The sequence below is a fragment of the Perissodus microlepis genome, chromosome 6 (assembly GCF_051167445.1).
Source record: "Perissodus microlepis isolate ML-2025 ecotype Zambia chromosome 6, ASM5116744v1, whole genome shotgun sequence".
Taxonomy (NCBI): domain Eukaryota; kingdom Metazoa; phylum Chordata; class Actinopteri; order Cichliformes; family Cichlidae; genus Perissodus; species Perissodus microlepis.
The window spans coordinates 39,733,771-39,746,671 of record NC_140466.1 but is presented as its reverse complement, the minus strand read 5'-3'; the positions used below and the strand labels follow the sequence as shown (position 1 = coordinate 39,746,671).

At 42.7% G+C, this 12,901-nt stretch overlaps 1 pseudogene; it reads right to left on the bottom strand.

Annotated features, from left to right (window-relative positions):
• Positions 1–1,174: 1,174 nt before the first annotated feature.
• LOC146386243 (uncharacterized) lies at positions 1,175–12,153 on the bottom strand (annotated as a pseudogene).
• Positions 12,154–12,901: the final 748 nt, after the last annotated feature.

Here is a 12,901-nt window from a genome sequence, read left to right as displayed (position 1 = left end):
AAGGGGACACAAAACCCAAGAGCACAACACACATGCCCACCAGCTCCTAATAGTATCACTCTCCAATGAGGGCTACCAAAAGGAGCGTCTCAACAGGGAAACCGTACGACACACGCCAGGGTGACAGGCGAAGCAAGACGTGTGCACCCAGTGCAGGACGTGTGCGCACATGGCAGACGGGGAAAACAGCCTGCCAGGTGGACCGGAACCAGGGTCTGGTTCATTCCATTACGCACGGCACGCCAGGCTCTCGATTTCAAATAGACTATTGACTATCAATTATGATTCAATGCAGAGAGGTCTATTAACCACTGTTGGGACTAACGCGTTATTAGGTAACGCGTTACAGTAACTACGTTATTATTGTGGTAACGAGCACGGTAACTAGTTATTATGCCAAAATCAGGAACGCGTTAATCGTTACTGGGATTCAGATAGGCTCCTTATTCATTACTTCGTGTGGTGGCTATCGCGGAGCTTCCACAGATTCAGTAACATTAGCAGGCGGTTTCATTCAAAGGCTTTATGATTTTTCCTATAATGGCGGGCCGGTCAGTCAAAACGCCCGGGCCGTTTTTTATTTTACCAGTCCAGCCCTGTATGCAGCTCATCTGCAGTCTGGTGTTACCTACATCTTCCTATTCAGAAGGCAGAATTTCCGAGCTCTGAGTACAATTGAAAGCACCACGACTTCAGTTTTTGTGTTGGATGTAATAAGCGCACATGACGCTGTGACGTAGGTAGGCTAGAATCATGGCGGTGGTCAACGACGGTCCATTCTCATGAAAATGTGCACATTATCTTTTCCTTTCTATTGGTAGGTGGCACAGTGCACTTGTGGCAAGTAAGCAAGCTAGAAGACTGGCAATCTTGCTGGGTATCCAGTTACGGAAGCAACACATTACCAAGAGAATTCAGAGTAAAAGCAAAGTTACTTTCCCCTAGTAACCAGTTACTTTGAAAGTAACGAGTAACTTGAATTAACTGAGTTACTTTTGATAGAAGTAACTAGTAATGTAACTAAGTTACTATTTTAAAGTAACTTACCCAACACTACTATTAACACATAGTGAGTGAGAAAGGTGACTGGAAAGGAAAAACTCAATGCATCATGGGAATCCCCCGGCAGCCTACGTCTATTGCAAGGGAGGATTCAGGGTCGCCTGGTCCAGCCCTAACTATTTGCTTTAGCAAAAAGGAAAGTTTTAAGCCTAATCTTAAAAGTAGAGACAGTGTCTGTCTCCCGAATCCAAACTGGAAGCTGGTTCCACAGAAGAGGGGCCTGAAAACTGAAGGCTCTCCCTCCCATTCTACTTTTAAATACTCTAGGAACAACAAGTAGGCCTGCAGAGCGAGAGGGAAGTGCTCTAATAGGGTGATATGGTTCTACAAGGTCATTAAGATTAGATGGGGCCTGATTATTTAAGACCTTGTATGTGAGGAGCAGGATTTTGAATTCAATTCTGGATTTAACAGGAAGCCAATGAAGGGAAGCCAATACAGGAGAAATCTGCTCTCTCTTTCTAGTCCCTGTCAGGACTCTTGCTGCAGCATTTTGGATTAGCTGAAGGCTTTTCAGGGAGTTTTTAGGACATCCTGATAATAATGAATTACAGTAGACCAGCCTAGAAGTAATAAATGCATGAACTAGTTTTTCAGCGTCACTCTGAGACAGGATATTTCTAATTTTAGAGATGTTGCGCAAATGGAAGAAAGCAGTCTTACATATTTGTTTAATATGTGCGTTGAAGGACATGTCCTGGTCAAAAATGACTCCAAAGTTCCTCACAGTGTTGCTGGAGGCCAAGGTAATGCCATCCAGAGAAAGAATTTGGTTAGATACCATATTTCTAAGATTTTCAGGGCCGAGTAAAATAACCTCAGTTTGATCTGAATTAAGAAGCAGAAAGTTAGCGGCCATCCAGGTCTTTATGTCCTTAAGACATTCCTGCAGTTTAACTAATTGGTGTGTGTTATCTGGCTTCATGGACAGATAGAGCTGGGTGTCATCTGCATAGCAGTGAAAATGTATGCTATGTCTTCTGATGATGCTGCCTAAGGGAAGCATGTATAATGAAAACAGAATTGGTCCTAGCACTGAACCCTGTGGAACACCATATTTGACCTCAGTGTGTGAAGAGGACTCTCCATTTACATGAACAAATTGGAGTCTACTAGATAGATATGATACAAACCACTGCAGTGCAGTACCTGTAATACCTACAGCATGTTCTAATCGCGCTAATAGAATATTATGGTCAACAGTATCGAACGCTGCACTGAGGTCTAGCAGGACAAGCACAGAGATGAGTCCACTGTCAGAGGCCATAAGAAGATCATTTGTAACCTTCACTAAAGCTGTTTCTGTGCTGTGATGAGCTCTGAAACCTGACTGAAACTCTTCAAATAAGCCATTCCTCTGCAGATGATCTGTTAGCTGTTTGACAACAACTCTTTCAAGGATTTATGATATGAAAGGAAGGATGGAGATTGGCCTATAATTAGCTAAGACAGCTGGGTCTAGAGATGGCTTTTTAAGTAAAGGTTTAACTACAGCCAGCTTGAAGTCCTGTGGTACATAGCCAGTTATTAGAGATAAGTTGATCATATTTAAGATTGAAGTATTACATTAATGGCAGGACTTCTTTGAGCAGTTTTGTAGGAATGGGGTCTAAAAGACATGTTGATGGTTTGGAGGAAGTAATTATTGAAGTTAACTCAGAAAGATCAATTGGAGAAAAAGAGTCTAAATGAATATCAATGGTACTAAAAGTAGCTGTAGATAATATTACATCTGTGGGATGATTACTGGTAATTGTTTCTCTAATGAATACAATTTTATTTGTGAAGAAGTTCATGAAGTCATTACTAGTTAAAGTTAAAGGGATGGTTGGCTCAAAGGAGCTCTGACTGTTTGTCAGCCTGGCTACAGTGCTGAAGAGAAACCTGGGGTTGTTCTTATTTTCTTCAATCAGCGATGAGTAATAAGATGTTCTGGCTTTGCGGAGGGCTTTCTTATAAAGCAACAAACTATTTCTGTTGGTACAGGGCATTGAAGATGATAACAGTGGGTGGATTATATTCTTAAACTTAGTTACAGCGCTTTCAGAAAGACATCTACTGTGATAAAGTCTACTCCCCACTGCTGTGTAATCAATTATTGTAAATGTAAATGTTATCAGAAAATGATCAGACAGGAGAGGGTTTTCAGGAAACACTGTTAAATGTTCAGTTTCTATGCCATATGTTAAAACAAGATCTAGAGTGTGATTAAAGTGGTGGGTGGGTTCTTTTACATTTTGAGAGAAGCCAATTGAGTGCCATGTTAAATGCCATGTTGAGGCTGTCATTTTTAGCATCTACATGGGTGTTAAAATCACCCACAATAATTATTTTATCTGAGCTGAGAACTAAATCAGATAAAAAGTCTGAGAAATCAGAGAGAAACTCTGTGTAAGGCCCAGGTGGACGATAGATGATAACAAGTAAGACTGGTTTCTGAGTTTCACAGCTGGGGTGGACGAGGCTAAGCATCAGGCTTTCAAATGAATTAAAAGTGTCATGGTCCTGAGCCTGCCGACTCAGTGTTTTGTGTTTCCTTATGGTTTTGTTCATTCCGAGTATGTATTCTGTGGTGATTTGCCATTTGTTAGGTTTCTGTTCTTTGCCTGCCTGCTCCCACTTCTCTGTGTTCCCTCCATCTGTCCATGGTGTCACACTGTCTGCTTGTGAGTCTGTCTGTTTAGTTCTGTGTCTTGTCTGGTTCTGTGTCTGTGAGTTTCCTGTTTTATTGTGAAGGTCTCCGTCTGATGTGAGTGTGTTCAGTTTACGTTTCCCCTGTCCCGTCAGCTCTGATTTCTCCCAGCTGTGTTGCCCTCCTGTCTCTCATCCCCTGATTACTGGTGTGTGTATTTAAGCCCTGTGTGTTCTCCTGCCTCTTGCCGGTTCGTCTGTGTCACTCTGTGTTCCACGGTGTCCTGTTCCTCGTCTGCGTCTCGCTGCCTCCCATCCCTTTTGGTATCTTCTCAGGTTAGTTATTTAGTTTTCCCAGTTTAGGTTTCTTTAGTTTATTGTCCTCCCTCGTTGCCTGTTTTGCCACCACTCCACTTTGCAAATAAACATCACTAGCATTATCATCCACTGCTTGCATTTTAGGGTCCTTTCTCCCTCCAACACCTCACGGCTCGCCTCGGCAGCCGTGACAAAAAGTCTGTCTGGGTTTTTGGTTGATTAATAGGCTGGTGTGAAAAATTGCTGCCACACCGCCCCCTCGGCCTGTGCTTCGAGATTTCTGGTAGTTAGAATGACTTGGGGGTGTTGATTCATTTAAACTAACATAATCATCCTGCTGGAACCAGGTTTCTGTAAGGCAGAGTAAATCGATTTGTTGATCAATTATTAAGTCATGTACTAACAGAGACTTGGAGGAGAGAGACCTAATATTTAATAATCCACATTTCACTGTTTTACTCTTTGGTTCAGATGTGGATACTGTATTGTTCTTTCTTTGTGATTGTTTATGTTTAAGTTGTTTATTGCTGGTCTTTAGTTTGTTTTTTGTCTGTTTGGGAGCTGACACAGTCTCTATGGAGATGGGGTTTTGGGGGGTTAACAGGAGGAGAGAAGCTGCAGAGAGGCGTGTAACGAGACTGGCTCCCTCTCTCTCTCTCGCTCCCGTTCGCGAAGGCGATTGTCGATACGAATGGCCAGGTTAACAAGGGCCTCAAAACTCTTGGGTTCGTCGCGAGCTCATATTTCATGCGATCATTTAACCTGCTGATGAAAGCTCTGTGCAGCTCGTCGTCACTTGGATGAGTGACGAAACGTTTCTCCCACAAATTGTTACGTCCAGATGAATAGAATCAACTTTTGGAGATTTACTTACCTGGATGATTAAGCATGCATCAAGACAACAACTGACCTGCATTGAGGGGAGCAAGTTGTGGAGCCCACATTTGAAGCCTTCGGTGAAGTTTAGTCACGAAACGGTAAGTTCAAACCTACACTGGTTGCATGTCCACTGATAGGTGAAGTAACTAATTTAATTATTGATAAGTTAGCAAGTTAACAAGCTAACATCGCCCGATGCTTTCTTAGCTAATGTTAGCTATAAATTCACTGGAAATGTTAGCCAGCTAATTTATGGCCACAAGTTTTTTGTTTTAAATCAGATTTCACCAGAGCAGCTCTGTAGTACACATGAAAATTGCATTAAAGAGTAATAGTACAGTCTGGGATAATGCATAAAAAGATCAAACTATAGTCAGCTTATCTGAACATGAACATGTTTTGTTTTTACATGTTTTAGGTGTGCCTGAAGTTCAGCAGTGTGGTTGGCAAGACCCTGACACAGAGGTTCTACGAGGCCCTTGACCATCACAGTCCTAGGCTCATGGAAAGGCAAAGAGGGATTTCACTGGGCGAAGGTGAGTTTATTTTCAATTCTATATTATATGACCCTGTTTGAAATGTGTGATCTTCTCTCTCCTCCTTCATTCCACCAGACTTCGGATGTGACTGAGGTCAGATGCCTTGTCCTCAGGGGGGCTTCCTGTCATTCTCATCAACTTTGATTTTTCTTTACCTCATCTCATCCCCCCCATTCCCTAGTTCCACCTGTTTACTGCCTCTCAACTTTTCCCTCGACCTCCCTTCCCCTCTCTCCACCTCTGCTCCTCTCTCTCTACCATGCATATTATTTTAATGTTTGGACATGTTAATAGTTTTTTAATGTTATTGTTGTCATTGACTGTTCTGAGTGATTTTCTGTAGCGTTCGCCGCCCTGGGCAATGGGTGGACACCGGACAGGGAAGACAGTTCAGCTGTGTAAATATAGAGCCTGTTTGTACCACTGTGTTGTCATGTTGATGTGATCATCCTATGTTCCTTTTTCAGGTCATTGATGATGAGGAACATTTGTACAATGATGTGCCAGTGGGGATCCTCTGCCCCGAACAAGAAAACATTTCTCCATGATCGAAAATAAATGAGGCGTCTCTGCTTCATTATTTGATCCGAGCTGTTGAAAAGATGTGGGAATTTTGTTTTTTGCGTGAAGTGGATCTGAGGTGGTTATCACCAGCTTGCACGGAAATTTTAAGCACAATATGGAGCCACCAAAAAAGTAAAAAATATCAGCAGTTGGGGAGCATTTTGACATGCTATTGCTCAATAATAACACAAGTCTTAAATCAATCTGAGAGAAAACGGTGTGTGTGTGTGTGTGTGTGTGTGTGCGCGCATGTTACACAGGACCTCATATGGATATTCTGCAACTGATATTTCATTAACTTTACATATCCATTGGGCATGCAGCCCACATGTATTATCAGAGCAGGGCTGCTCTACATCAAATGACCAGCAGATGTCAGTACTTCCTAATGAGCTGTTAAACGGGGCTGCGTGTAATCTGCCTTTTGGAGAAGCCATCGGACAGAAAGATTCGACACATTCACAGAGCTTCATCACTATTTAATACTAAATATGCAGAGAACAGGTAAAGTGAACTAGGCAGACTTTTGGAAGCACTACTACAGGAAGATTCTAAGCAGACAAGACACACAGCTAGAGGGAGCTCGCAACACTGAACAGAAGGAGACATAGACATTATATACACAAGAGAGAATCAGGGCAGAGAGGAAACACCTAGGAAACACGGCTGGACATAATCTAACTGACGAGACAGGGAAGCAAAACTGAGCATGATGCACATAGGATGAGAGACGGTCAGAACAAAACAAGAAAGACGAAAAACACACAGTGAGACCGACTACATACAGAGAATGGCGGAGGTAGCGAGGGACACCGAGAGAGGGAGAGAACAGAGGAACCAGATAGACACACAGAGACATGACTGGGAAACAGAAAGGCAAATAAGCATGGAGATGGAGGAACTGAGTCCAGACAGAAAACAAGGAGCAGAATAATCCAAACAGAGGAAACCATTTATAGGTCAGTGGCAGAGACAGAGCCGTTCTGAAGGGCATCTTAGCAGGTGGCCAACGCCGGTGGTGACAGAGACGGAGACCCTCAGACAGGTTGGGCGCAGTCTCAGGCTGCAGTTCAGGACCGGGTGCTAGACGAGGCAGTGGAGCAGTGACCTCTGGCAAAAGGTAAATGAAACTATAAAACCAAGAATCAACATAGAATTTTCAAACAGTATAAAGTCCAGAAATGTAAAACTCCTGGGTCAACAACCCAGGACCATGACAGATCTTAAACAGCTAACTGAAACATAGCAAAGTCTACTCTTTAAATGAAAGTCAATTAAGAACCTGCCCTGTTGAACAAACTGAATCATGAAGCCTTTGAAATAAAATGTCACAACATTTTATTTTATTTGTGTTGTATCAAAAACAGCAATAAGATTAAACAAGACTAAGACTGAATCTCTGTGTGAATCACTCTTACTCTTCAGTTAACTGATGACTTCTGTAAGAACTAATTCTGTGCTGTGATTGGATCTGGACCCTGATTCGTACTTGTGAAAACTAAGTTGAGAAGTATTCATTCAGTTACTTGTAAAGATTATTTTTCAAATATGTTCCTGAGGAATAAAAGATCACAAATAGGTCTGAAATCATTAATTTATACTGTATCTGTCGTGGTTTGTGGGAGTGTCTGGGAGGTTTTGTTGTTGTTCCTAGAGTATTTAAAAGTAGAATGGGAGGGAGAGCCTTCAGTTTTCAGGCCCCTCTTCTGTGGAACCAGCTTCCAGTTTGGATTCGGGAGACAGAAACTATCTCTACTTTTAAGATTAGGCTTAAAACTTTCCTTTTTGCTAAAGCATATAGTTAGGGCTGGACCAGGTGACCCTGAATCCTCCCTTAGCTGCAATAGGATGCTGGGGATTCCCATGATGCATTGAGTTTTTCCTTTCCAGTCACCTTTCTCACTCACTATGTGTTAATAGACCTCTCTGCATTGAATCATATCTGTTATTAATCTCTGTCTCTCTTCCACAGCATGTCTTTTATCCTGTCTTCCTTCTCTCACCCCAACCAGTCGCAGCAGATGGCCCCGCCCCTCCCTGAGCCTGGTTCTGCCGGAGGTTTCTTCCTGTTAAAAGGGAGTTTTTCCTTCCCACTGTCACCAAAGTGCTTGCTCATAGGGGGTCATATGATTGTTGGGTTTTTCTCTGTATCTATGAAGCGCCTTGAGGCGACTTTTGTTGTGATTTGGCGCTATATAAATAAAATTGAATTGAATTGAATTTTACACCAGTGGCAGCTGGCCCTCGCCTTTTTGGGTGGAACCTCCAGCACCTCACCTGCACTTCATCTGCAAGCAATCAGCAGGAGAGCTTTTAGACTCTCTGGAAATTCCCACAGACCTCCCCTCCTCAGAGCTTGCAAACCCAGACCTGCAAAGTAAGAAAATCACTCACCAGCAAACGTCTCTCAGCCTGCCTGTTACCCATGCAATAACTCCCTCTCCGTATGTTACAAAATCCCTCCCATTCCTCTCTCGCCGTGACCACTTCGGTGACCCAGTTTGCTTGGGTAATCCTTCCCTGCTCCAGTCGTCAATTCCCTGTGGCCCTTACTATCCTGAATCTCAACCTGCTAAGCATTTTCTGTCACCAAAATAAACTTTCTTGTAAATAGTTATTTTACGTGTGTTGGTGTCTGCATTTGGGTCCATTCCTTGGGTGAACCTTCAGTTCATGACAGTATCTGGGTTTTTTGGGTTTTTTTTTTTCTTGAGTAGTGTCTATTGAATCTCTGTCGAATGCATTACCCTCTGGGGTCTAAGGTATAATCGTCTGTTTTTGACACTTTTGATTTGACCTGTATTAGCACAATTTATCTAAATTCAGACAAACTTAAAATCCGAGAAGAAAAAAGTTCTATTTTTTTACTGTAAAACCCTCAAACATGTATAACAAATCATTTTCATAACGTGAAATGCAAATAGAAATTGTACATTTCTAAAAATTATGCACAAGTTTTGCAAACAACAAAGTTATATGGTACTATTTATCTAAAAATGCAGCCAAGGTCTCGGGCATTTAAAACTATTTACAGAACAATCAGGTGTGCTGCATCAAATAAGAAGGCACACAAATGATTTGTGCCACTCCAAAAAATAGTTTCTGTCCACTATAAGACAGAGAAGAACAGCACAGAGATAAACCTGCAGATCTGACAACAGATCACTCCTGTTTTACATGTGGGGACAGCGTTTACACTGAAATTTGCCTTTAGTGTGTTTTTTTTTTGGAGCAACTGTGACATTTACTAGTATAACTAACACACAAAACAATGACTACACTACACACTAACTATAGCCTCCAAACACACTAAACATCAGTAATCTCTCACATGTGAAAACTTGCTCTCTCTTTCTTTCGCTCGCCCACCTTCTCTCACCTGCGTCACTCCTAAAACTTCCCCCTCTTCCCAAACAACCAAATGCCACAGGTTGCAATATCATTTTTTGATTGGCACAATTTAACACAAATAGGGAAGGGGTGTTTTTTCATTTTCTTTTTTCCCTTGCAGCGGAGAGTGTTTGCTAGCGCTGTCCTTAGAAAGCGCTGTTTTTACCATTTCTTCCCGCTGTACACATCACTGTTTTATTCAGAAGAAAAAATGCATATATATTACAACACACAGTGGAGTATTTGAGTAGTGTCTGTATAGCCAGTTTCATTTAAAACTTATAAACAATGTGTTATTTCATATTGTAATCTCCACCAATGTTCATGTGTCTAATTGTTTTTCCCCACTCAGATGTTTAGTTACTCTTCAGCCTTCTTTAGCAATAACACTACTTGTAATAGTGTAAACAGCTCTTTGCAGCTGTTTGCAGCTCTTTAGGCCAGGATCACTGAACTGGAGACCCGGCTTTGCATCCTTACCTAGCCATGCCCCTGTAGCCAGTGTAGTCGAAGGTAACATTGGCCCTGTTAACTCTCCCCAGCAGCTTGTCCTGAGCAGCCGGGATGACTGGGTGATGAGGAGGAGGAAGCGTAGTCCTAAACAGAAGCAGCCAGTACACCAACAAACCCGTTCATGTGTCTAATCGTTTTTCCCTATTCAGCAAGACACTCACCCGGAGGGAAAAAAAAAAAAGCTTGTAAATGGCAATTCTGTTTTGAGATATGTGATGCTAGAGACACTGGCAATAGTCAATTGTCTTCCAATGGCGAGAGCAGGCGACATTGAGGGAAATTTAAAACTGCTAGACTGTCACGGTTCTGGGTCATTTTGACCCAGCATTTTGAGTTTCTTATGTTTTGGTTTATTTTTGAATTATGGATTATTTTTTGATTCTCTTGCTGTGCGTTGTTGATTATTATTATTAATCTATGTTTCAGTTATTCTTGTTAAGAGATTAGTTCTTAGGTTTTGTGTCTCATGTTTAGTGTAGATTTAGTTCAGTGTCTAGTCTGTGTCTTGTGAATTGTCTTTTGTTTCCTGTTTTACTTTGAAGGGTCACATCTGATGTCAGGGTATTCTGTTTTGCTTCCCCTGTCTCGTCTTGTCTATTACTCCCAGCTGTGTTCCCCACCTGTTTGTAATCTCCCTGTGTTCTTCTGTGTATATTTAAATCGTGTGTACCTGTGTACTAGTTGCTGGTCTGTCTGTGAATCTACCGTGTTTCATCCATGTGTTCTCCCTGCTGTCTATGCCTCAGCTCACCCTCCATCATGTCCGTGTTCATGTTTAGTGGTTTAGTTGTTCCCAGTTTAGATTGTCTTAAGTTCCGTTTGCCGTTTTCACCTGGTGTTTTATTTTTCAATAAACCACCTTTGCATCTCAGCGAGTGCCTGCGCGTGGATCCTCATTTATTTCCTCCTCACGGCAAATGGAGTGAGCCGTGACATAGGCTAACAGCAAACGGAAATTCCGTAAAATCATAATTCACGTCAGCAGTAACACAGCAGTGACATCCAGTGACAACTGTTGACGTCAGTTGGAGGTCACTAAAATAAATACTGCTTCAGTGTGTAACTTTGCCAAAACAATGTTGGACTTTTAGTTTTCGACTGGACCAGAGAAAAAGAAAAGGAACCCAGGCAGACCAGAAGTGACACATTTAGCCGCATATTGTCCTTCATCGGGTGATTGCCTCCGGCTGCTTGGCGGGGCCTGGCGCCCGTGGTTGGGCCCCTTCCAGGGGGCAGGGTGCCCTCAGACCTCAGGCCTTTGGGACCGGGGCTCGGTCCACTCTGGCGTGACTGGCTGCCAGCAGGGCCTGCGGGTTCATCATCGCAGCCCCCTGTGGCTTCTGCACTGTGGTTGCTGGGTGACCCCACGTCTGGGGGTCTCCTCAGGTCTTTCCGGGAAGGTGTCGTGGTTGCCTCTCCGGTGGTCCTCCTTGGGCTTTCGCACTCTAGGGGGGCTGTGAATGTCTCGGCCTGGGTCTCCTCCGTGTCTGCTTCATGCTCTGGGTGGCTCCCCACATCCTCTAGCAGATTGTTACATGGATAAACCTTTTGAATCCTCTTGTTGTTTGTTTTCTTTTTTCTTCTTTTAACAGGTGATCCAACGGATTGTCCCAGTGTCTTCTCTTACTGTCCCCCCTTCCCCTTTCTTTTTCTTTCTCCCTTTCTGTCTAATTGTCTGTCCAATTTGTAATAACTTAAAATAAAACAAATAAATAAGCAATACGAGCTGTGGGTAGTGACCATAAGCACAAGATTGCGGATACAAGCGGCAGAAATTAGTTTCCTCTAAAAGGCGGCTGGCCTCTCCCTATAGAGATAGGGTAAGACAATAAGGACCTAATGCACTTACGCATCAGGAGCTGACATGCTAGAGAAGCAGTCTAGCTACCCTACAAAATATACACAAGTAATTATTAGTTAAGTTGCTGTAAAACTTGCATGCTATAACTACTCCAGTCACTTCTACTCAGGCTCAGGACTCGTGTGACGGTGTGACGTTAAAATGATTATTAACGTCACACCAACGACCTCCTTAACTTAAAAACATACTAAGCTTTCCAGGGAAACTGATTGGCTGTTTAAGCAGGTGTTATCTGCATTCATTCACTGATCCCTCTTAGATGACACAGAGTCTGCTCTGCAGTCGCTGCGTTGGAGCTTGGCACGCTCTTGTTGGAGGAGGGCGCTCTTTTCACCCCTCACTCTCTCGTTCCAACGCAGCTTTATGGTTATTGCTGTGGTTCTGGAATCTTCTCATGATGACTAGTAGGGCTCCAAACCACACGGCCTTTGACCTCAACCACTGCCTGGGCTGTCAGCTATGCCAGGAATGATCCCTACTTCTTGCTGGGTCTCTGAAGACTTCTGATCACCACCCAGTCTCAATCTCAGTCTGGAGATTCCACCCTTGGGATGATTTCTTCCAGCAATACTCTGGCTGCTGCACCCGTATCTCCTTACTAGAAGGAAAAACTTCTATTTGGAAAACATGTCAACCATTATCAAACCACATTTTCCTTTCAGTTCAGTGAAGTTTACTTATAGGTCATCAGAACCTTATCTGAACATGGATTTACTCCCTGTAGAGGTTTAATACCTGTACATGAACTGTTAATCCCACAAATCACAATAAAAAGCCATGGAAAAAATCATCATGAAAAAACTCATGGAAAACATAGAAAGCATTGTTTCATGTTAAACCTGGAATCCCTCCTTTTGACACATGGTCTCGTCCATGAGTCAACTCAGAACTGGGAGAATAACAAAAGAAAAGGGTAGTTCGATCATTTCTCAGACAACATCAGGGCTTCTCCTCTGGAGTAATTTCGCTGTGTTAGAGAATAAAATCAGCATTAATGTCATGTTAAGTGGGTCTAACTCTTGGCTCTGCCTGGAGCCTGCATCCACACCACAATTACCTAGAAACCAAAATCAGTGAGTAAATACACACTTCACATTTGCAAACAACTGTAGGGTCATAGGAGTAATAAGGTGTCAAAAGAAAA